This window comes from Lemur catta, chromosome 14 (assembly GCF_020740605.2).
Source record: "Lemur catta isolate mLemCat1 chromosome 14, mLemCat1.pri, whole genome shotgun sequence".
NCBI lineage: Eukaryota > Metazoa > Chordata > Mammalia > Primates > Lemuridae > Lemur > Lemur catta.
Window position 1 is genome coordinate 16875925 of NC_059141.1, and position 24912 is coordinate 16900836.

The 24912-nt window shown below is 36.3% G+C and overlaps 1 protein-coding gene across 6 annotated transcripts in view; it reads right to left on the reverse strand.

The window, feature by feature from the left end:
* The window catches only part of ADD3 (adducin 3), a 124153-nt gene that overhangs the window by 56082 nt on the left and 43159 nt on the right, over positions 1–24912 (reverse strand). The window contains exon 1 of one of the 6 annotated variants that reach the window (XM_045568827.1): positions 491–578. The exons of the other annotated variants lie outside the window; for them this stretch is intronic. The gene's annotated coding sequence lies outside the window, so the exon portion shown is untranslated. Of the gene's footprint in view, positions 1–490; positions 579–24912 lie in introns of those variants that run through there. 6 annotated transcript variants of the gene reach the window in all.

Below are 24912 nucleotides of genomic sequence, written 5' to 3' on the forward strand. Positions count from 1 at the left end.
AAAAAATCAGACAAGTGAACTAAAAGAAAAAAATCTAATTGAATGATAAAGCCACAGGCTCCTCCCAAAGAAGATTATTGCATGTTACTACTAGCAGTTGGCCCCAAATTAACCATCTATCTTATCTATGCTTCCCCCTAAACTGTGAGCTATCAGTATTACAATAGACAATCCATTACTTACAAAAAAAAAATGAAGCTGCTGTACATTTCTTAAGCTGGTTTTTGTGTGGCAATTCTGAGGCAATGCTGCCCTAAAAATGAACTTTGTTTTAAACAGCAAGATATCCACAGTCTGTGTGGTTAGAGCAAGGGTGGAGCCCACTATGGGGAAATAACACACCCAGGCAGGCTTCAGTGAGAGCAAACTGCACATTAATATTGCCACAACATTTTTCAGAGCCTCAGAGTCACAATTAATTGGCTAATCCTCCTCAAAAAAAAAAAAAAACACAGGAGAAAAGTTCATGTTTGTAGATTAGCCTTCCTACCTTGAAGTGAACTATACACTCATTCATTTTCATGAAGAAAGTGAAGATAAAATGCAAGACAGATCACGGCAGCTCAACCGACAGAATGTCAGGTGGAAGTGGACCACTAGAAAGGGAAGTCCAACCATGCCAACCTCTAAGTTTAGCAACAGCAGCTTTTACAAATCTCAAGGTGTCAGAAGCATTCATTGCTCATTGTAAAACATTACTTTAGGCTATTTGCAGAGGACCTGAGCATGAACACAAATTACCTACTTTCTTTTCTCACCAATGCTCCAGTTCTCCTAGCAACACAGAAACAATAAAGACATTTTATTATCAACTAGCAAGAGTTGCCCTCAAACACAAGGGATGTCATTTGTGGATTTGCTTTGGCAGGATTGAAATGTACACATAAAAGGGAAAATTATTAATATTTTGATGCAAATCACTAACATGCATACTGTACTTTTAAAAATTTTGTAATCACCGCTTTTTTTGAATAATTTCATATGAACTTTAAAATATTTTTAATAAGAGGAATATATAGTATCTAAAAATCTTTAACCTAAAATAATTTATCAATTATTGAAACTATTATCAAACATCTGATTCTTATTCAAAGTGATTTTAACAATACTATTAATACTTCCTATATATGCATATTCAAAAATACAACCAATAGTTATTTTTAATTCCTATAATCATGAAATAAAAATTAACTTTCTCCAAGTAAAATATCAAAGCACGTAAAAAAATAAGCTATAGAACTGTTTACATAGAATTTAAAATGAACAATGGAACAGGCTTTGAGAGAAGAACAGGAAATTATTATTTTTAATGATGCATGTTGTCACATTACCCTAGCCAACTGCTACTCCCTCACATTGGAACAATAAATCAGTCTCGAGTATCGAACATTTCAATATTTTGAGAGATGGCCTAGAACACCCTCTCCCAGGATCCTAGGGAGGGGATGCTGATTGATCTGTCCTTTGTTGGATTATAAGGTCACTCTTGCTGTGTGACAAACTAACCATTCCAAAAATACTCCTCTCATAGTGCAAGTGCCTGGTTTAATTATTTTTCCAGCCATATATGTGATTATGAATCAATCACCTGCTGCCACTCCTTGCTCTTCCCTCAGCTCACCCCCAAAATGAACAACTCAAAGGTAACAGTTGGATATTACATTAGAAGAATCTCATATCTTGATACTTTTTGGATTTGCACTGCTGGAAATGTCTGTTTTCAAGTCAAACCTCACTTTCACAGCTGCAAAGGAAATGACAAGAGAAGAAAAACACAGCCAATATATATCAGCAATTAATTCCATCCACAACTGCCCAGCTGTTTGTGCATGGAAGAAACAGTCTGTTTCCTTTTGGGGCTTTCACCACTGAAAATTGATACTGCACATTCAGAGACACAAGCTGTTTGTAACATGTCAGGAATGTACGCAAGATCACACAGAGTTGAAGAGACAAAATGAAATCCAGATCTAGTTTTCTTGGGACTTGCCAGTATTATTTCATAGCTTAAAAAAAAAAAAAAAAAAAGGAACCATAAAAATACCCTAATCACAGAGAGAGCAAAATACACGGAAAAATATTCTCCCTTCTGAATATCACTCTTCCAATAAAGAGGAAAATCTGCCAGTGCTATCAGATTTAGTATTAAGAATAGACACTCTGATTTATTGGCATAGACAAGGTGTGACATTCCTAGGAATCCACATGCCCCCAGTAAGTTAAACCCAGCCAATACTTTTTGGACTACACGGCTGCTTGCCCAATGTGTACTCAGACCCTTTAAAACATCCTTATAAATGTGAAAGTTGTTGGGAACCAATGCTTTCACCATAGTCATGCAGAAAAGCAGGTTTTTCTTGGTTAGTCCAGACCTTATTTGGCACTCCCTGTTTCAGGGATTCATGTAAATTTACAGATCCAATCTTCTAGGGTAACTTTCAAGCAATCAAATTCCGTACCCATACCCCAGTTTTTTGGATTTTAAATAAAAATACACTCTACTCAGTGCCAGAGGCTTAACAACTATGGTACAGGCTTGTATGAAACTCAAGAAGTATGCTATTCCTGCCCCACCACTCCAATTTTATTTCAAATGTTTGTTTCATTTAAATCTTGTAAAACAACGTTATGTTATACTGTATTCTCAGTACATAAAATGACTTGTGATTAGTTACTGTTAGAAAGTTAGAGAAAAGAGAAAGATGGTATTTGTAGAACAAAATAATTCACAGCATACTTTAGCTTTCTTTTCTTTTTTTTTAAAACAGGAAACTAGGCATCCCCATGATGGAATTCATTGTCCTAAGGGCCTTCCCCATCCCCTCCTGCCCACCAATCAATGTCAGCTGCTCAGGAGTTCATGCACTCCTAATGCCTGCACATTCTCAAACACAACATAGATGGGACTCTCATTCTGGGCGCCACTAAGGTCTGGGGCTTAACCAATGAAGAGAAGACAAGCTGTCTATTCCAAATACGAGAGTCAGAGAAACATTCCATAAATTTCCAAACGAAGATGCTCTCAAGTGCCAAAACTCAAACCAGCACAATGAGAAGTTGTCTCCAACTAAAGTGCTATGAATCCTGAAGGCACAAAGTTTGATTTGTTTTAAAACAAAAACAACAAAAAAGAGGCACCTCAAATACATGGCAGACTGAAAATAAAGCACAAACTTTTTAAAAAAAGAAGGCTTTTTCCTTTTGGACAGATATCATCTGGTCAAGGATATATCTGGGATGGGAGGTGGGAGGAGAAGAGAAGTTTAATCTCTGTCTGATGGTGACACTAACTTCTAGAAATGTGGTATAACTATTAGTGACTTAAAACAGCCACAGAGATGAGCTTTGGTTGGCAAGCTTCAGCTCTGTGGGACATTCATTCTAGCTTGAAATGTCTAAGGGAAGGAACTTCCCCACCTACAAGGTTGGCTAAGGAAAGAAAAGGTCTGTTTGAGATGTTTAAATCGGGTTACTTAAATTCATGGTAGTCCAAGTAAAGCCCAGGGTGGCATTAACGAAGACTCTTTGAGGAGGAGGCCAGAGATATGAAATTGTCGACTAATTTTACAAGTGAGCTTCCCTCAACAATTTATTATAAATAGTTATATTCTGAACATTTATATTTCTATATTTACTATTACTTTATTATAAAAAATTTCAAACATACAGCAAATTTGAAGGAATTTTACAATAAGTACCATATAAACATTACCTAGATTCTACCACAAGCATTGTATTATTACACTTGCTTTGTCACATATCTCTTCATCTATCCATCCCTCTACCCAACTATTAATCTATCTTATCTTCAATGCATTTAAAAATAAACTACAGGCCGGGTGCGGTGGCTCACATCTGTAATCCTAGCCCTCTCGGAGGCTGAGGCAGAAGGATCGCTTGAGCTCAAGAGTTCAAGACAAGCCTGAGCAAGAGTGAGACCCGGTCTCTACTAAATATAGAAAAATTAGCCAGTGTTGTGAAGTGCACCCATAGTACTAGGCAGGCTGAGGGAGGAGGATCTTTTGAGCCCAGGAGTTTGAGGTTGCAGTGAGCTATGACGAAGCCACTGTACTCTACCCAGGGCAACAGAGCAAGACTCTGTCTCAAAAAAAAAGTAAACTACAGACACCAGTACACTTCCCCCCAAATACTTCAACATGTCAACATGCGTATCATTAACCACAGTTCAATATTTGCCTACAACTTTCTTTTTGATGTGAAATGTACATACAGTGAGGTGTACCAATCTAAGTGTACACCTGGGTAACCCAAACTCATATCAAGATATGGAATATTACCTTCACCCCACAAAGTTCCCTCATGCCTCTTCCTAGGCAATTCTCACTCCTACTTCCCAGAGGTAATGACTATTTTGATTTTGATGTTAAATACCTTCAAACAGTTATGCCTTTGCCATCTGTGTATTAGAACATTCTCCACTACGTCATACAACTTGTACTTGGTCACACACAATGACAACTGGCAGATATGAACAAAATAGATAGCAGGAGTCTAAGAAGAGATCATAAAGCTAAAAGGAAGTGTAGACTTGTCTACTTCAACTACTCAACTTCTTAGGTGAGGGAAATGAAATTTACGAAGTTTTGGCTGCTTGTCTCAATTGGCCAGTCATTTAGCGGCAGGGCCTAGTCTAGGGCTCTCAGGCAGAAGCTCTGTGCTTCATTTTAGGATGGGGGAGCCGAAGCTTTGGAGATATACTGGCTCAGGGACAGGGCTCTTCCACTCACTGGCTGTGCATCTTAAGTTTTTTGGTTTTGGTTTTCTAAACTCCTTTGAGACTCAGAGTCCTCATCTGTAAGATAAGGAAAATCTTAACTCACTAAGTTGTACAGATTAAAAGAGAACCTTGGGAAAGCACCTGGCATGTAGTAAGTGATCAAAGGAAGGAAACACAGGAAATGGAGAGGAAACTGAGAGTAGGAGGTACGGTTCAAGAATCGGCACATGCACATATTGTTTTCTAAGCTTTTGTGCTACCTTCATGTTTACTATTCATTTTGTATACACAAAAAATAATAGCAAATGACGCAGAACTCTTTATTCACTACTGAGGCAGGCAGTAATGAGGCAGGCAGCAGTATATCTGGAAAATAAAAAGGCTACTTCTTTTCTCTTTGCCTTCTTGCGATGATGGAACTGGAGTGGTGCAGGGAGGGAAGCACAGACTTTGGACTTTGTAGTGACTACTTATGCCTTTACACGGTACTTGCCCATCTCTGTGCGAACAGCTCCTTTGCCTAATATGCATTCGCCCTTTTACCCACCAAGTAAGAATTCAGGGCCTAGTTAAAAACCTAAGCAACTCTCCTGATCTACTCAGAACAAATTTAAAGCTCTTCCATCTATGTTTCCACAATTCTCTGTTTAAATAATTGCATTACAGAACTTCTCATACTAGCTGGCTACTTCCATGGGTTCGTCTACTCAGTTGGGAGCACCTTGATATCCCAATGCCGAGCACAACACCTAGCCCACTGAAACCATCCATAACTGTCAGCTGAATGGATATGCCTGGGTAATGGGTATTCACTTATGATCAAAGTAGCAACAAAGCAAAACAAAACAAAAATAAAACTAAGGCTGAACACTCATTAAAAAGGAAAGCAAAGTGCCAGAAGGAATGAAGAGCAAGGAGATGATCATAGGGCATAGTAAAAGGCACAAAATATTAATATGAAAGAGATTAAAAATCAACTGTGCAAACTTTTGTGTGCTCAGAGAAGTGACTGCAGCTAAGCAGTTAAAGTACCACTGGAATAATTCAGACTATTAGGTGCTTTATATACTTATCCCATGCACTGCCTACAACAACCCTATCAAGTAGTATACTCTTATTATGCCTCTTTTACAGATGAGAAAACAGACACTCACGGAGCTTAAACAAATAAGGTCACACAACCAGTGGCAATGGAGGTAAGTAATGATTTTTTTCATAACAAATGGCTTTCATAATAGGCAATTCTGCACACAGTATGGAGGCACTAGATTAAAGAAAACACAGCTGTGGAAAAAACCAAATAGCACAAGAGATTCAGCTGAGGGAGCAAAACTCAAGGGCAGAAAAAAAGGCCTGAACAAAAAGCAAACCAAAGCCAAGGTGATAAGAGTTGTGTGAGTTCTATGCAGAAGTTAGCCTCATGAAACAGTCTGCCACTCTAAAGTTACAAAGCCTAAGTCAGAGATGTCCCTGGAACTGTACGTAGGAGGGCTCAAGAGTAGCTCTTATTCTCTCACACCTTTTGTTTCCCAAACCAACTGTTCTCAGAAGTGATAATACAAAATGGATAACTCCTTGATAAAAATACTGACCTTAGTGTTCATGCTTGAGAAGATTAGCCTCTCCAAGTTGGTAAAATGCAACTGTTGTCTGCAGGCATCTCTGGCTACATTCTGTAATTTCCCATTTGAGGAATGCCTGGTTTTGTCTACCTTACAAAGATGGATTTGTGAAGGAAAGTCTTCTATCAGCCTTCACTCCAAAGTTTAAAGCCTCAAATGCCACAACCCTCTGGCTTACCTCCAACATGACACTTCTTAGACTGCCAATTGTCTGTTCCTGGTATACCTCTCATGGTGCTGTGAGCAACTTCAGGGCAGGGCAGCTCAAGACCTAGCACAGGGCTGGACACAGAAGGAGTTCAAAAAATATTATGGATGGGCCAGGTGCAATCGCTGACACCTGTAAATCCCAGCACTTTGGAAGGCCCAGGTGGGAGAATCACTCGAGGCCAAGAGTTTGAGACCAGCCTGGGCAACATAGCGAGACCCCATCTCTACAAAAAAACCAAAAAAATTATGGGTGGTAAATGAATACTGTCCTTTGTCTATTTAATACTTGATATATGGTTATTTATTAAAAGCAGTAATCCAGGATTTACAGAGGAAGAAGTTACAGAAAAGGCAAGGTTGGGGATAAATCAACTATGGTTAATGTTTAAAATGAGTTTTTTCTGAATAAAAAAATGTACACAACAGGACCTACAATGATTGACAAATTAAGCCTATTAAAGCTGAGGTTGCAATTCAGCAATTTAAAACAAAAGCCAGCCAAACTAATGAGGTTGTATTGTATCTTCCAGGTTGCCAAACTTGAGGTGGACAAACAAAATATGGCTTTGATTCTACCCATACACAATACTTCTAAAAACAATTTATTAACCACCTCTTAGATGAAGACAAAGACTACGTAAAAAAAGAACACAGTATAAAAACTGAAGAGTAAACATATATGTGGTATTAAAAAACCTGTAATCACGAATAATTTTGGCTTTGGGAAAAAGCCCCAAAACAATAGAAAACATGTAAAAATAAAATGTAATATAGCCACAACATGTGAAACATTCATGACACATGCAATTTCTTGTTTTTGTTTTCTAAATCTTTGAGGTATCATGTTTATTTTTAATTATGGTGAGAATACTTAACATGAGATCTACCCTCTTAAATTTTTAAGTGTACAATACGTTGTTGATTACAGGTATAACATAATGTTGTGTAGAGCTTATTCATTTTGCTTAACTGAAACCCTCTCCCCTTCAATTTCTTGTTAAAAATATTACTTTTGCTTTGATCTGTTCCATCTAAGTATATGGGGACTATGTAGGCATTTTTGTAATTGCTGCTTTTAAAATCTCTTTAGTTGGAAAAATATGTTTTACATTACAAATACTTTACTCAGTAAAAGCCATACCCCCAATTTTTTTAATCTTGGGAAACTTAAGTGTTATTTATAAATGATGTTTCTAAAGGTTCTCCTCCAAAAACAAATTCAAGTACTTAGCTTCAAACATTGTTATAAGTTAGGTAGAATGGTGAAGCTGGAAAAAAAAAACCAAACACACAACTTGCAGGACTACTAACAATCTTCGCTTCTCTGAGATCAAGCTCTAGAACTTGTGCTGCCTATCCACAACAGCCCAAACCCCTCTAAAACTAATGCTTTAATGGTCCTCAAATACCGTCATAAGCTTTTTCTAAGGCAGGGCAAGAGATAGGTTTAGACATTTTCTCCTTATCTTTACCCCTCAACCCCTGCACAACTCCGCCTACCTTCAGTGGAAGTATCGTAATGCATTTGTTTTTTCATTTGATGGGTGGTAGACTTGCCATCTATTAATACTCAGGAAAACTGGTAGCATGATACAAGGTTTAACTAAAACAAAAACTGGTCTGTAAATATATCTCTTCTTTGCATTTCAGAGGCACTTCAGTTTATTGCATCATAAACTCTACCCCCAAATATTACTAAAGTTACAGAGTATAGTTATACTGATCATGTAATCTACTCTGATTCTAAATTTTTAAAATGTATATTTAAAATCTAAGTTGGTAAATCAATTCAAATTTTTTTTCTTTCTGCTTAAATTCATTTATTCTATTAACAATTCATTCCACAACTATTATGTGCTACAACTGAACAGGCAGTACTATAGAGTGCAAGAAATGAATAAGGCATTGCCCTTGACCCTAAAATACTAACAATTTAGTGGGTTGGGGGGAAGAGAGAGGGAGAGCTTCTTTAACAATGATAGCACACTGTGTTATTGTGTTATAACCAGAGGTATTACAGACTCAAAGGAGCAAATGCAAAAACTTCCCAAAAGCTTGGTCTAAAAATAAAAAAGAGTAGGTGTGGGCATAAGAGAAGAAAGATATACAAAGATAATATATTTCTCGATAAACTTATGTTTTAACACATGGATTTACTTTAAAACTAATACAAAAGGGAAATCAAAATAGTCACTGGCTAACAGCTTATAGTGATTTGTATAATTTAAGCTACAGGAAGCCTACAATCTATTAGCAAACCACACAGTTGTGTGTCATGTGCTTTTGCTTTCCCTCTAATCTTTTGACTTGTATGCTAAGAAAAGAAACTCAAAAGCCATTTATATCCTTTCTTAGAACAATGCTTCTTCTTACTTACACTGCACTAACCAATGACTTAGAAATAATTAAGACCAATTATCTTGAAAGCCATCAAACTGTAATCTGCAACCACATCATCATGGAAAGAGGCCTAAGAATGTTCTAGGTTAATACCAAGGTCAGTAAACAAAGACATGGCCAACATGGCACAAGTATACCATACCCTATGGGCTTCAGTCCTTAAATATATCAAGTATAACTATGGTACATTTAATAGGAGGGGGTGGGAAGAAGAAAGAAATACAGCTAATCACAGCATTGTTTTGTAAGGCACCTAAGTTCTAAAGTTTGTTTACCCAGAAAGATTTATATGTATGAGAAAGGTTACTGCTGTGGATTATAAAAATGGGCTAAAGTGAAAAAATATACATTTCTTCTTGAGATGAGGTCTCAATATATTACCCAGGCTAGTCTCAAATTCCTGACCGCAAGTGATCCACCTACCTCAGGAAATACACATTTAAAGGCAAAAGGGATGACACGCTAAATTGCTGAAAATAGATCACTTATTTTGATCAAGTTACTACTAATGAGAAAATGATACAAGGTTAACGTTTAAGGTATGTTTCCACATGGAAGTACACAGAGATAACAAATCTGCATTTAACCGTATTATGTTGGAATATAGCCAATTTATTAGGACCATATATTTTACATAAAGGGCCATCTGTACTTTATATTCATGAATTCACACCTATAATATCTAAGCTCTGGCACAGGAAAAACGCTCTTGCCTTTCAAAATGTTCATACTGAAGTTTTATCCTGGAGTGGGAATTTGTCAATGAAACATGAATCTTTGCACAATGTGTAGGTATAGCTGTCCCTAAGTATCTACAGGAGATTGGTCCCATGACCTCCCATGGACACCAATATCCACAACACTTAAGTCCTGATATAAAATGGTGTGGTATTTGCATATCCTATGCACATCCTCCTGTATACTTTAAATCAGCTCTAGATTACTTATAATACCTAATACAATGTAAATGTAATATAGTCATTATACTGTATTTTTTGTTATATTGTTATTTTTTATTGTTTTTTCAAATATTTTTGACCTGAGGTTAGTTCAATCTGAGGATATCAAACACTTAGATACTGATGGCCAACAGTAACTTCCTCAGAATATTTAGAAAAAAGGAAGGGGAAAAAGCTCATGAGAATTGCTTTTGAACCTCTGAGAAGGGAGGTGACGAGAATAGTACAAAAACTGGGTGGAAGGGGGAAAGGAGGGGCTGAGAAAGCAGAGGAAGAGACAATGTAAGGAGCCAAGAGTGACATAAGACAGTACGTAGCAGCCAAACAGGCTGGGCCACACCCACAGAGAGCTATGTGGCTTATTTCAAGGGGGTGGAACACTGAGCAAGTGAACAATTTTGGTTTTGTTAAACTGAAAGGTTGCACAATCCTATACATGGGGGAAGGAAAAAAAAGGGGGGTGTTTTTCTAATATAGAAAAAGTTAGGATGTAATAAATAGCTATCATTTTTAAAAATATTAAACAAAAGAGAATTACTAAATCATAGGAATATGGTAAGTCAAAGCAAAAATAATTTGGCATTGTTATTATTTTAGAAAGGCAATATATATAGCTTATATATAAAAATGAAAACCTGAGAACTTTGAGGAAAAGAAATATAAACTCTATGTAAACCCAGAGCATTATTTATTGACTGTCATGATAAAGCTTTTTATCCTGTGGACTATGCCATCCTTTAAACAAGAAACTCTCATAAAGCATACTGACAAGAGTTTGGGGGTATGTGGATCAGTATAAGGTTATTCACTCCAACTTTAAATTTGGCAGCTTATAGAAATAATTCTCAATGGCTGGGTTTTTCAAACTTACTCCAAGATAAGCAGGACTGTGACTCCTGTGGGCTATTTCCAAGTTATTAATCTGAAACAGCTCTCAACCCCTTTAAACTGATTCCTGCTGGTCCAATATAATAAATGATACGATGCTTTGAAGAAAAAAGGGAGGGGGAAGGGAGATAGAAGGCCCACACTAACACCCTTTGGAGTTGCTTTTAAGTTTTTTAAAAAAATGCAACTGGGAAGCAGTAAGATAATATACACTTACTACTATATTTTTCAATTATTGGCTAGAAACTACAAAAAAGGATTTTGGAAAGGCCTTCTGCCAGAAGCAAATTACTTTCTTCAATTTCAAGTTTAACAGTTATTACCTTTACACTACCCTCTCAGAAATGGAAGTTGAAAAACTGAGGTATCTCAAGCTTTTTGTAGATGATTTAGTACATTAATCAAATCTATTCATTCTTCTAAGCATTTATATCTTCCTACAGGAGTTGGAAAAAGACATTATACATTCAACACGTGTTTGCTTTTGTCATGACACAAAAGTCAAGATGTAGCTGATAAACCAGAAAGAAGTCAGTGCACATAGACTGGTGTTTTCAGTACAGTCAGAACAGAGCAACCATCTGTAGCTTGAACATTTTTGCTTATCAGCTTAAAAACAAAAATTTGTAGCTAGGGCTCAAAAGAGGAATCTAAACACACAAACTTCTCTCAACATAAAGTCATCATATATTTCATATCATTAGTAAGAAATACTTTTGGAAATACTATTATTTCAACAATTACCAAAAATTCTATAAATTTAATTGCATCTTAAAGCAATATAAACTGCTTAAAACTTACAAAAGAATTTCTGAATCGCAGTCATAGTCAATAGCTAGAAACCAGGTTTTCTTCAAGTCACAAGTTGTGGGTTAAGTAGAAAGAAGGTTCTTTCTATAAAGGTGAGTTGTTATAGAGACCTCCACATAAAGCCAGAATCTTAAAAGGCTCATCCTCAGTTAAAAGGTGGACCAAGGGAAGAAAAAAAAAATCTATCCACTAACAGAAGGAAATAAAAAAAAAAAACCTCCAAATCATAAAAGCCTTATCTGTCTTTTCTAGAATGCTGAGTAGAAAAAGAAAAAGTTTCCACTGAGAATCTTTAACAACAGGCCTACTCTCACAAGGATTTGAGATTTGAATTTACACACCAGCATGGTCTAGAAAACCCCAAGCCAAGAGAGGAACATAAAGTGCTCTAATAGTGGTGGCAACCTGAGACACCTGGCAAAAAGGAAACATAAATCCTATCTGGAGAAAGGTGCCCTCAAAACAGGTTGCCTAAGGATTCCCACAGATAAAAGCTTGGCAACTTCAAAATTCAGAATTACAAAGTACATTAGTAAACAAACCACCTTAAAAGTCTGCAAACAACAGAGCAATTTGACACCCCCTCCTCCAAGAACTGCAGACAATGGGATAAACATAGAATATAAAATAAATATCTTTACAATGTTCAAAACCTTTTTTTTTTTTTTTGAGACAGAGTCTTGCTCTGTTGCCTGAGCTAGAGTGCCATGGCGTCAGCCTAGCTCACAGCAACCTCAAACTCCTGGGCTTAAGCAATCCTACTGCCTCAGCCTCCCGAGTAGCTGGGACTACAGGCATGCGCCACCATGCCCGGCTAATTTTTTCTATATGTATTTTTAGTTGTCCAGCTAATTTCTTTCTATTTTTAGTAGAGACAGGGTCTCGCTCTTGCTCAGGCTGGTCTCAAACTCCTGAGCTCAAAGGATCCTCCTGCCTCGGCCTCCCAGAGTGCTAGGATTACAGGCGTGAGCCACCGCGCCCGGCCCTGTTCAAAACCCTTGAAGATAGAATTGGAAGCATGGGACAGAAAGATGCTATGAAAACCAGCAGGTTTTAAAAACTGAGTTGAAAAAACTTCATGAATAGATTAAACAGTACACTAGACCCAAGTGGAAAGACAATAAACTGGAATATAGATTTGAAAAAACAAGCCAGAATAGAGCACAGAGAGACAAAGAAACAGAATATGCAAAAGAGAGGCTAAGAGACAGAGAGAGTAAAGTTCAACATACTGGAGTTCCCGAAGAGGAAATAGATTGGGGAAGATGTCATATTCAAGGAGACCATGGCAAGAAACTTTCCAGAGTAATCCAGAGACAGATTGCCTAACAAAGGACTGACAATTAGACTCATAGCAGACTTCAAGACAAAAATTTTAAAAATAAGACAGATGTGAGAAGATAACTTTCAGCCTAGAATTATATATCTAACAAAACTATCTTTCAAGAGTAAGAGTAAAATAAAACATTGTCTCACTAAACAATTTCCTCACTAAAGGAAATTTCAAAGGATGAATTCCAGAAAGAAAGAAAGTAAAACTGAAAGAAGAGCTGAAAGAAAAAAGAGTGAAGAAATTGGAATGAATACATAAGAAAAAGAAATTTATAAACACGTAATTTTTAAAACACTACATAAAACAACAGCAACAACAAATGTAGGGGGTTAAAAACCAGGCGAGCTAAAATCCTGGTCAATGTCATGTAAGATAGGAATGGAAAATAAGAGTGTTTTAAGATTCTTGTATTGTTCAGAAGGGAAGAGATAGCTATTATTAACTTTAGACTTTAAGATGTTAACATTTAAGAGTATCTATCTGATAAAAGATTATCCAGAATATATTTTTTAAAACCACTAAAATCAATAGTAAAAAGACAAATAACCTAATTTTTCCTATAGTAAAAGATCCAAACAGGCACTTTACAAAAGAATATCCAAGTGACAAATAAATATACGAAGCAGTGCCCATCATCATTGGTCAGCAGGGAAATAAAACCACAATGAGATATCCCTATATACCTACTAGTACAGCTAAAATGAAAAAACCAAACTGTTAATGCCAAGTATTGGCAAGGATGTGGAGCATCTGGAACTCTTAAACACTGATTCAATGTGTTAATTATAGTACAAATACTTTGTAAAACCATCATTATCTACAAACGTTGTAGACACATCCTCTGTAATCCAGCCACTTCTCTCCCAGCAATACACCCAAAAGAGTTGCGTATATATGAACACCAAAAACTATACACAAGAATGTTCATGGTAGAATTAATTTTAGTAGCCCCAAACTGGAAACAATCCAGATACCCATCAGCAAAATGGATAAATTATTTTGTTCATAAAATGGAATACGGTACACATACAATAAAAAAGATGAACTATCGTTATATGCAACAATATGGATGAATCTCACAGAAAAAATGTTGGGCAAAAGAAGCCAGATACAAAAGAGTAGATAATAAATGATTCCATCTACACACAATTTTGAAACAGGCAACACTACCTTATAGTATTATATGTCAGGATTATGGCTAGTTTGTGGAGAAGCCAGAAATGCCTGAAAAGGCACAGCAAGGTGTTTCTGGTGTTCTATCTCTTAATCTAGGTGGAATTTTGAACTACTCAACATGGAGACATAATGGATTACGAGAATCTCAGAATTTATTATACATCTCAAATTGTAATACTACATATTCTAATTCTCCACATCAACAATACAATGAATGGATTGAAATGTACAATGTAGCTTAAATTATCACAATGTTGAGTCACCATAGCCAACAGCAATGTTAAAGATATTCTGTTGTCTAAAATTTGACAGCTTTTCCTATCTTCAGATCCTGATACCATTTTTCAGTGATTAGAAACGTTTTCAACAAATGCATAAAACATTTAAATCTTAAATTAGGCCTCAGTCATTAAAAAAAATTAAGACATTGTTTAAAACTAAATTATGTAAAATGAAAACAAAAACCAGCATGTAACCCACAGCAAATAATCAGGAATTATTTTTTTCCCTTTATCACATTCTCTCTGCTGGGTTAAGATTCTGAAATTTCTGTTCAAAACAAATATATTTCAGTGTTATACAATGTTGCCCTGTCACAAGAGAATTTTCTGAATTCTCAGTTTAACAGAAACTTCACATTCACGTAAAGTACATGAATGTACTTTTGCCTAACATTGTTTTACCTCATAGTTCAAGAATCTGGTAAGAATGTGATATGAGAACATATCTGCTAGTAGTGATACTTTCTGATATGGTATTGAAGATCAATGGCTGGGAGGAGGATTCCTAGAAAAAAATAGGTTTGGTCTCATTCACTAACTTACTAAAATTGGTTAACATTTTGAAAATTTTTGTGGGTACACTTCATACCTTTTTTTTTTTTTTTTTTTTTTTTAAGAGACAGGCTCCTGCTCTGTTGCCCAGACTGGAGTGCAGTGGCCAATCATAGCTTACCGTAACCTTGAATTCCTGGGTTCAAGCGATCCTCCTGCCTCAGCCTCCCGAGTAGCTGGGACTACAGGCACACACTACCACACCCATCCAATTTTCCTATTCTTTTGTAGACAGCAGGTCTCACTATGTTGCCCAGACTGGTCTCAAACTCCTGGCCTCAAGTGATCCTCCCACCTGAGTCTCTCAAAGCACTGGGATTACAGACATGAGCCACCTCGCCCAACCCATACTTTCAAATACATAAAGACAGATTTGTATTCTTAACAGTAAAAAATCTAGGGGTCAGCAGAACTGGATTCTAGCTCTGACTCTAACTCAAAGGTCAGAGCTAATTAGACTCTAGCTCTGATTCTAACTCATAGAATGATTTTGGCCAAGTTATTCAGTCTTTCTAGAAGAACTTCACTTTGCTCAACTGCAAATGAAAGGTATGAATGAGATGCCCTGAAAGATTTAATTCTAATATTCTGTAAGTCCAGTGAAGAATTTATCTGACTAGAAATTTACATGGATGATTACAGTACCCAGATATAGACAGTACAGCAACACAAAAGCAAATAGTTAATCCTTAATTAGCCAGTCCATTTGTTAAGACAGGTCTCTGTGCAAATGGACATCTCTTATTCCTCTACAAGCACCAAGATTTCATCTGTGTGTTTCAGCATTTATATGCACTGTAGGAAGAGTTTACCCTGTGTCAAGTACCTGTTTGCTTTACTCCTTACAAAGGGACTTCTTGAAGATGCTATCATTGTATGTTCCCAAAGGAAAGTTGACTCCACTCAATCCTCTCTCACTTAGACTTCCAAGATCAACTAGCAGGAAAGAAAACAAAACAAAACCCAAAAGACACCAAACCACACAATCCTTTTCTAGGCTGCACTACACCAATAAAATGAGCATTATTAAGTAAGTTAATCCCTAAGCCCCCGTCCACTATGTAAACGGTCAGGGTTACCTGTATCTACTTTGGCTGTAGTGTGTGGCTCCACTGGATGAGCCTCACCATCTGGAACACTGTGCCTTCATCCTTCTAAATCAAACAGCTTGGCTGGCTTACCTCCTTTCTCCTTTCCCCTATGTATAGTGGGACTTTGGGAGTAAGAGGCCTTAATAGGAGAGAGACAACTGCGTTGTATCACTGCAGAGAGCTGAGGCTCAATGAACATCAAATACAGTTGAAAGGATCTTAAAGGCCATCTTTCCAATTCTCTTTTCACTTGTGAGAATTCAGAGGCACCCAAGGTCACTGCCTAAGGTCACACAGAATGTACATCTCCTGACTTGAGGCTAGTACTCCTGCTTTAACAAAGTTGCCTCTTAGGAAAGAATGCTCAAATTGGAATCTGCCCTCCTGTGGAACATGTTGTCATTCCTCCGTGTCATCAGTGAAACATTCCACCTCAACAGAGATGAGATACTGCAAAACATTTCCAAGCTGTCTGTCCAAATGCCAAGAAATGAATCTGTGCTGATGTGAGCAATCTACTAGAGTATCATTAGGCTTAAACAGACATCAAAGTATAAAATCCTAAGGAGGTAATTAATATTGTTCCAGCGGTAATCAAAGATTTTTAGGATGGTGAGATGAAAGAAATATCCTGAAGCTGTCCTAAAGCTTTAAGAGAGAATAAAATAGTGGAATGGTTAGAATATGGTGCAAGCATTTGGTTCTTTATAATAGAATTATGTGGTTTGTAAAAGAAATAAGAATTGCTTCAATTGCAGCACTAGGCTAAAACAACTAAGTGCTTTTGGGACTTCGTCTAAAAATTTATTCAGAGGAGGTTTCTCCTTGACATTCAGTTTTTGCAGCATGTACACCCCATATTTAATCCATTCTCTGCCTACAGCCTAGTATTTAGCTATTGTTCACATTCTCATCTGGGCATATATCCAACCTCTTGCTCCATAAAACACTGGAATAAACCTTAATATATTAGAAAATTAGAAAAACTAAATGAACAGAAGGAAAGCAAATACATTTTCACACAAAGTACAGGATACAGCTGTGATCTGTCAAGCTTACAGGACTTAGCTAACAGCAAAGTTACAGGACTATCTTTTCAGCTGAACAGGAAGTAGCAGGCCAAAAACAAAACAAAACAAAAAAACCAAAAAAGTTCCCAAAACAACTCTATTCCCCTTCACTTCACATTTCTAGCACACATTGACCCTTTGGCCAAGCCTGTGTAGTATACCCAATTCAAGTAGCTCTGATGAAGTGTCACCAAGTCAATGGATGACAAGTACTTTGGGAGTCCACAGAAAAACCTTTAATCATAATGTCCCCAAATAAAAAACCATGTGAGACTTATGTGTTGGTTACACTCTTCTGAATAAACAGGTTGTAGCAAGAAGGACAAAATCAGCTTTGGCCCTCCAGAAATCCTTGGTGGCATGGATGATCTCTAGTGTCCCATTTCTGAAAGTCATTTCCACGGTAACTAAAACATAGAATTTCCTTCTTTTTCCCCTTCACAGGATACTATGTGAGCTAACAGATAAGTCACCTAACCCAGGCCCAAGGCAATATAAATAAAAAGGGAGCACTTCACAATGGATCTAAAGTGATTTATAAGTGACTTATCATATAAAACTTGTAAGTTATAATTGAAAAGGATGAGAATTAGTTAAGGAAAGAAGCAGCAAAGTATTATAGGCGCTTGGAGAGATTTGGAGACTGATGATAACTTAACAGTAGTATGGCAGATCCTTCCTACAGCTCAACTTTAGAATGGGTTTGTGATACTGAAAAGAATCAGTTCAACAGATACTTAGATGCTGATTAGAGGTGCCCAGGTGCATCAGCAGGAGATCATATTCCAAATGGTAGTTCTACATACATCAATAAGAAAGGACCAAAACAAAGGAAATAGTGATATGCTCAAATGAGTGTGTTTAGAAAAGAGAGGAAGTGGTGAGCATTTTTTAACCAAGAAAACGTTACAGAATTACTTTCAAAATAAGGCCCCTTTCAATGGCTTTTGGTTTCCCAGCTTACCTTCTAAATCAGAGGAGAGCACAGCAGTGTTTGCCACAGTTTCACAAAGTCCTATCACCACGGGTATGATACACAAAAACAGAGCTAACTCTCAAACAGGAAGTCACCATCTTGTCAATTACATGATCCACATTAGAAATGAAAAGATCACCAATATGAAAAAGCAAAGAAAGAACACATGGAATAGAAAGAAGGAACTCTTTCTGAGTTCTTGCCCTCTCCCACTGCAGGCTCCACAATTTATGAACAGCTGGGAAATTTCCTTTTCACAGGAAAAGGATGACTTCTTAGTTCACATTAAAGTGGAAATGACAAAAACTGACTGCATCAACACAGAAAAAAGGTGTTTCCTGAAGAAAGGAGACAGAGCACTGCCTTTATTTGCCAAAAAAAAAAAAAAAAAAAACCCACCAAAAAACAAAGGAAAAGCAAAATAACATGCATATACAGCAAGCAAAATATATACATATATTTTTCAGGAGATAAAGGAGAAAATAATCAAAGAAATGTTTCATGGTAGGAGTTAGCCTCAGGGAATAATCATTTTGTCCCACTGGGTTATCTTAAGAGCAAATATGCTTAAGGAGAATGATGACATATTTCCACTTTATATTTATGCAGGGGTTTTTAGCTATAATTTTTGAAAACAAACATCTAGCTTCAGCTTTTCTCCACACACATAAAAATATTTAGTTACTAACTTATCACTAGCTCTTATAATTCAGATTATTTCAAAGAATTGGTGCTTGAATGGTTTACTCTTTCAATTATTCTGATTCTTAACAAGCATATCCCTTCATTCAACAAAAAGTATTCTGCGAATGCCTACTATGTGCCATTTTACATGCTGGGGACAAAGTAGACAACAAGATCCCTGACTTCATGGAGCTTTGCCAAGTTATGTTTTGCTGACCAGAGCAGTGGTTTTCAAACTGCAGATTATAATCACATAAGGAGCTTTTAAAAAAAAAAAAAAAATTACAATACCTGGACTGCACATTTAAATCAGAATCTTGGAGGTGAGGCCCAGACATCAATCATTTGTGGTTCCCCAGGTGACTCCAAAAAATAATATTTTAGTACCAGTAGAACTAGAGCATTAGTTCCCAACTTCAGGTCTTTAAAAGAATAGAGAATAAAAATAAGAATCCCTAGAAATAGATTCCCCTATATTCTCCCAATCCTACCACCAAAAGTAAGGTTCACTGAGGGCACAGGACAATTTTCCTAGTGGGAAGGTGAGTTCTACTTGTTATCCACAGCAGCTCCTCCCCCACCTGCTACCTTAGTCAAAGTACAATCCCTGCAGAGGGGGTGATCAAGTTTGCCATTTCTGCCTCCTGCTGGGGCATCCAGGGAACTCAAAGTGAGGAATGAGTAGTCATCTTGGGATATGCTGGCACACGTGAAGCACACAGGGGTGCTTCTGTAATACGATAAATATAGTATAAGAATGCTTTTATAATTCTGCTCAGTTTATTACTTTTTTAGCCTTGAGATCAAGAAGTCACACTGGTATCCAAATTAGCAAGAAAGGGTTAGGTGCCGTTATTCAAAATATACAATTAGGAAAAAAAAATCAAATAATCCCAAATCAAGATGTTTTGATTCTGATGGAAAGGATATATCCTTAGGAAATGCCCCAGTGCCAGGGTGAGTATTATTAATAGTGCTGTGGAATTAAAGGGGACTCAAGTCAAAAAACAAGCCAAATAATAAAGTCCTTTATAAAGCAAAATACAAGGGCTGTCCAGAAAGTATCCACCCATTCTTAATACAAAAAGAACAGTTTGCGTGTCATATTGCATGGCTTGATACTTTCCAAACAGCATTCATATAGTCCCTTTACATTCCATATTTTCATTAAAAAGTTTATTTAAAAAGCAATTTAAATCAACTAGTAAGAGCAAAGTGGGAACAACTAGTTTTCCCTCATGAAAGGGCGCTCTATGTATTTAAATATCTTGTTAAAACTAAAAAGTTGATTGATATAATTCTAAAGAATTTCCATTCTGGACCCGCACAGATCTTTCTAGAGAACATGCCCGATGATATCTTGAAAGTTCCATGTACAAAGTGTGCCATTCCCTAGTTTACAAATGCCTGTGTTCTTCCAGTTCACTATCCCCAAAGCCTTCTGCCCGTCAGATCTTATCGCCACGTCCTTCAAGCATGTCACTGATCCCTTCCTGGTCATGTCTCTCTCAGATGAGTCACAAGTATTTCTCAATGTTTATACCATGTGTTATAACATCCACTATACTCAGTTTTAGTACAGTATGCATCCTTTTGAAGTTTTTGAAGTGAATATTTTAAATGCTTAAGTATGTCCCATTAGGATGTCCCAAGAGTGTAACTGGAACAACATAATGGAAAAGTAACATCATACACAAACAGAAACCACAAAATCCACATTTCAGAGATGGTAGAGCCTTCATTATAATATGTTGCTTGCTAACTCAATAATACATTCAATGTTTTTAAACATATAATGTTTATATACACAATTCAACCTGTGTTACAAAGAATACCTTCTAAGTTTTCAAGACAATCTTTCTCTAACCTATGAATAAGTGATAAAAGTTCTTGTGGCCAAAATACCCCCCAAAAGAACAAACAAACACTTCTTGGTCAGTAAAAATGCTTTCCTGCATCTTTTCAAAGGAAGGAGAATTGTCCAGAGCAACTATTTTTGGATAAGTAACAACAATGTAATGTATTCGATGCAGAGAAAAGTTAACTGTCACATAACACCCGATTAGAAACGTGTGGAGAAGAGTTAAGAAGGGGTTGATATGGGGAAAATTGGGGGTATGAAGAAAGAATATCTGAGTATCACAGATTTCTTAAGAAATGCACTGAGTCACTACCCCCGCCCCACCTCTTATCAACAAAGGCACAGAAAGATTTTACAACCAAAGGAACTCTTGAGGAAATCATTGGAAACCATTAATAACCTAGTGTTTCCTTATACCACTGACCACAGGAATCCAAACAACTTTCTAATAAAGACATGGGTCTGGAAAGAACCCAAAATAATCTAATTATAATCCCATCTTTCCACTAGTATATAATCCCATATTCCTCCTTGTGGAGGCCCAATAAGGCCAATCAAAAGGAGCATGGTGAGGGAACTTTTGAAGAAGGTGGAGTGCAAAGTAACTTCAAGTGTTACTTGGGAGAGGTTGTAGGTAAGGATCTTGGAATTTAAATTTGTGCCAGTGGTTACAAATTTAATACTTTCAAGAATCTATTTAGTGTTGAATAGACAAAAAAATCTGCTTTGTACATTCCCTATTTCCTTCTGTTAACTCTTGGTCAAAACAAATTAATACTCTAAACCACAAAATTAATTTTTCACTTTCTATTATAAAAATCCATTTCTTCCCCAAGCATAAGGAAAGGTGTTCTCCTGCTTCTAAAAATTATGTCTATTATTGTGTGTAATGGGGGAAAAAAATCCTCACTTCAGCTGGGCTGTCATCTTCAAAACAGTTTTAATTCCTAATATAAAAAGAAGACTAATTCTTTTAAGCCTTGCTAGTTCTTACATGCATTTTCCTGCTTTTTATTAACGTCACTGTTCATGTCTGAAATTGATCATTAAAGGAATCAACTGATTAGAATAACACACCATTCAATCCAGGAACAGAAAGTTTGCAAATGCAAAATGGAAGTGAGTGACTCTCTGGTATGCCATTTATTCAAGAAAGTAATTATATACAGTTGAGGACCATCAGAACCTGTTGTGAATTACGTCAGTTTAAGGATTAAGGTTTCCCTTAAACCTTGGAGCTGAGGAAGGTGGCAGTAATACAGCTAGTCATCAGATTACATTGTGAATTGATTTTGGATTAATGTCTTTGCTGACTTATAAAAATCTGTTTGCAATTCAACAGCCTTCAGATCTAAGCTCATATATGTGCTACCACAGGCATTATATTAGTCTGCACGTTTAGCTAGTCCAAAAGATTTCATAGTGGTTAGCATGGATTTACAATAAATGTTCCATTTTACCGTTACTGTCTTATTCCATTGAGAAAATTGGCATGATGAGCTTTTATGTCATCTAATAAAATATACTGTGCAAAGAAAGTTTAGATTAGAAAAAGGTTAAACAGCTGCTTCTATCTGCATAATGCCTTCCAGTTTACAATGTACTTTCACATTTATTATTTCATTTTATGCTCAAAACAACTTTTTAAAATTATATCTCCATTACATAGACTAAGATCCATTTTGTGGCTTAGAGAAGTTAAGGGATTTACTCAAAAACAGAGTAAATGGCCGAGTTAAGGCTGGAATCCAAGTCTCTGATGACTGCCTCTGTGTTACCAGATAGGTGAGCTGCCATTGCTTTGTTTTTAAATCCAGGCTTTTCTTAAACTTATAGTAGGAAAAAAAACATCAAGGAAAAATATGTTATTATTGCATAATAAATATTCATTAAAGACTTTGAAACTTAGATAATACCATCACTCAAATAACTTATACTGTGAAATTTGGCAACCCATATTTTTGATCAACTGCCAAATATGGAGCACTGTATTCAGTATGTAGCCCCAAATATGCATTGTTTTAAGCAAAGTAATGTTCAGGAAGTACCACATGTAGCATTTCTGAAATTAAGGATAATAGTGATAAGTAGATGAGTGGTTTACATAAGAACATTGATTTACCACTACTTTCTATGTTCAAACAATGCCATAATTCACAACACCTGGGCAAGAAATTCAACAGTTCAATCAAATATTGAGAATACACCTGCCTGGATTTTTATCATCATAGCTTACTACTGTTTCTTGTCCTTCTGTCATTTTCTTCAGCTTGACATCGTATCAAGAAAGATTTCAGCAGCATTAGAGTATCTAATATTGCTGGACACTTGCTAGATGCTAAACATTTTACATGGATTTCATTTAAGAATGAGAAAACTGGCTTTCTCCCAAGGTCTTGCAGCTAGTTGAATGATAAGAGAATATGAATCTAGGGCCTCTAACTCTAAACCCAGTGCTCCCTTCTATTACACACAAATAATATTAGCATTGTCTGATAGCAGTAAAATATTATGTGTCTAAGAGTTATAGCTCTTAATCTTTATACTACATTTGACTTCTGAAAACATATTATTATAAAAGTAATACATACTCATATTAATATACCATTCCCCAAAAGTAAATTAATTAATTAATTTATTTATTTATTTATTTGAGGCAGAGTCTTGCTGTGTTGCCCGGGCTAGAGTGAGTGCCGTGGGTCAGCCTAGCTCACAGCAACCTCAAACTCCTGGGCTTATGCGATCCTACTGCCTCAGCCTCCCCAATAGCTGGGACTACAGGCACGCGCCACCATGCCCGGCTAATTTTTTTTTTCTATATATATATATTTTAGTTGACCAGATAATTTCTTTCTATTTTTAGTAGAGACGGGGTCTCGCTCTTACTGAGGCTGGTCTTGAACTCCTGACCTCGAGCAATCCACCCGCCTCGGCCTCCCAGAGTGCTAGGATTACAGGCGTGAGCCACCGTGCCCGGCCCCCCAAAAGTAAATTTAATCAGTTTGTCAGGTACTCTTTCACACATTTTCTCAGAATACATAAACAAACATTCTTATTCACATTTTCTACAAAAACTGGTATTATATATTCTGTTCTACAGCTTAGTTTTTATAAATTAACACTATATAATGGGCATTTAATGCTAAGTCAGTACACACAGAATGATCTCATTCTTTAATGGTTGCAGTGCATGATTATGCCACAGTCAATCTCCATTTCCAGACTGATCTTTTTTAAATCATTACCAACTTTGGTATAATAAACATCTTTGTACATAAAACTTTGCACATTTTTTAGAAGTATAATAAAATATAAATTCTTAGATATGGAACTGATGAGTCATGGGGTAGGTACATTTAACCTGATAAATATTGACAAATTGCTTCCATAAAAGTTAAAACTTATTACTTAACATTCTTATCACCATGTATACGTTAGAATTAAACCTTCATTTAAAATTTCTGTTCTAGGGGTATTTCATTCACTCTGATTTTGCCTATTGATGTGAACAATAATCCTCAAGGAAAATGAATCAGTCAGTCCATCATCTTCCCAAAGATTAGACTGGTGATGGTGGGTAATGGTTCCAATTACTGAGTGTTTTTCAAAGCTTAAAAAAAAAAAAAAAAAAAAAATCAAGCTATAAAAACAAATTAATAATTCAAGTACATCCTGTAATAAAAATTTTACTATATGCACAGAAAACCAATATAGTCTTGGGTATCAAGAGCATATGCACCAGATTCTGATGAGTATTACTAGAAATGTAGACATAAAATTTAACTAGATATATAACAGTGAACTTTATAGAATCCAGATAGTATCTAATAGTAACAACCAAAAAGATGATATATTGAGAAATACTCAATGAAAAGTAAAAAGGTATTTCATATCCTATTATCACTTGCCACAAAAAAAGAAATATCCACATTATGCCCAAGCAGAAACTGGCATTATGTAAATTCATCTACTTAAAAGTGAATCCAAGACCATTCTTTTTATTACAATTTAGTTCGTGTGAAATTGCAGAAAGATCACTATGGTAAACTGTTGAGTTTATTTTTCCCCCTTCTGCTATGATCTTATGCTCTCAGCCATCTGGCTTGTATTTACTGTACTACTGGGAAGCTATATTTGCTAACAAAAGTAAAAGCTCTATTTTTCCTATTGTGTTTGCACATATATTCCCATGTGCTGTTTTTCATTTTCTAAACCAGGTAATTTGCCCACTTCAGAACAGATTCTTGAAGGCTTCATTATC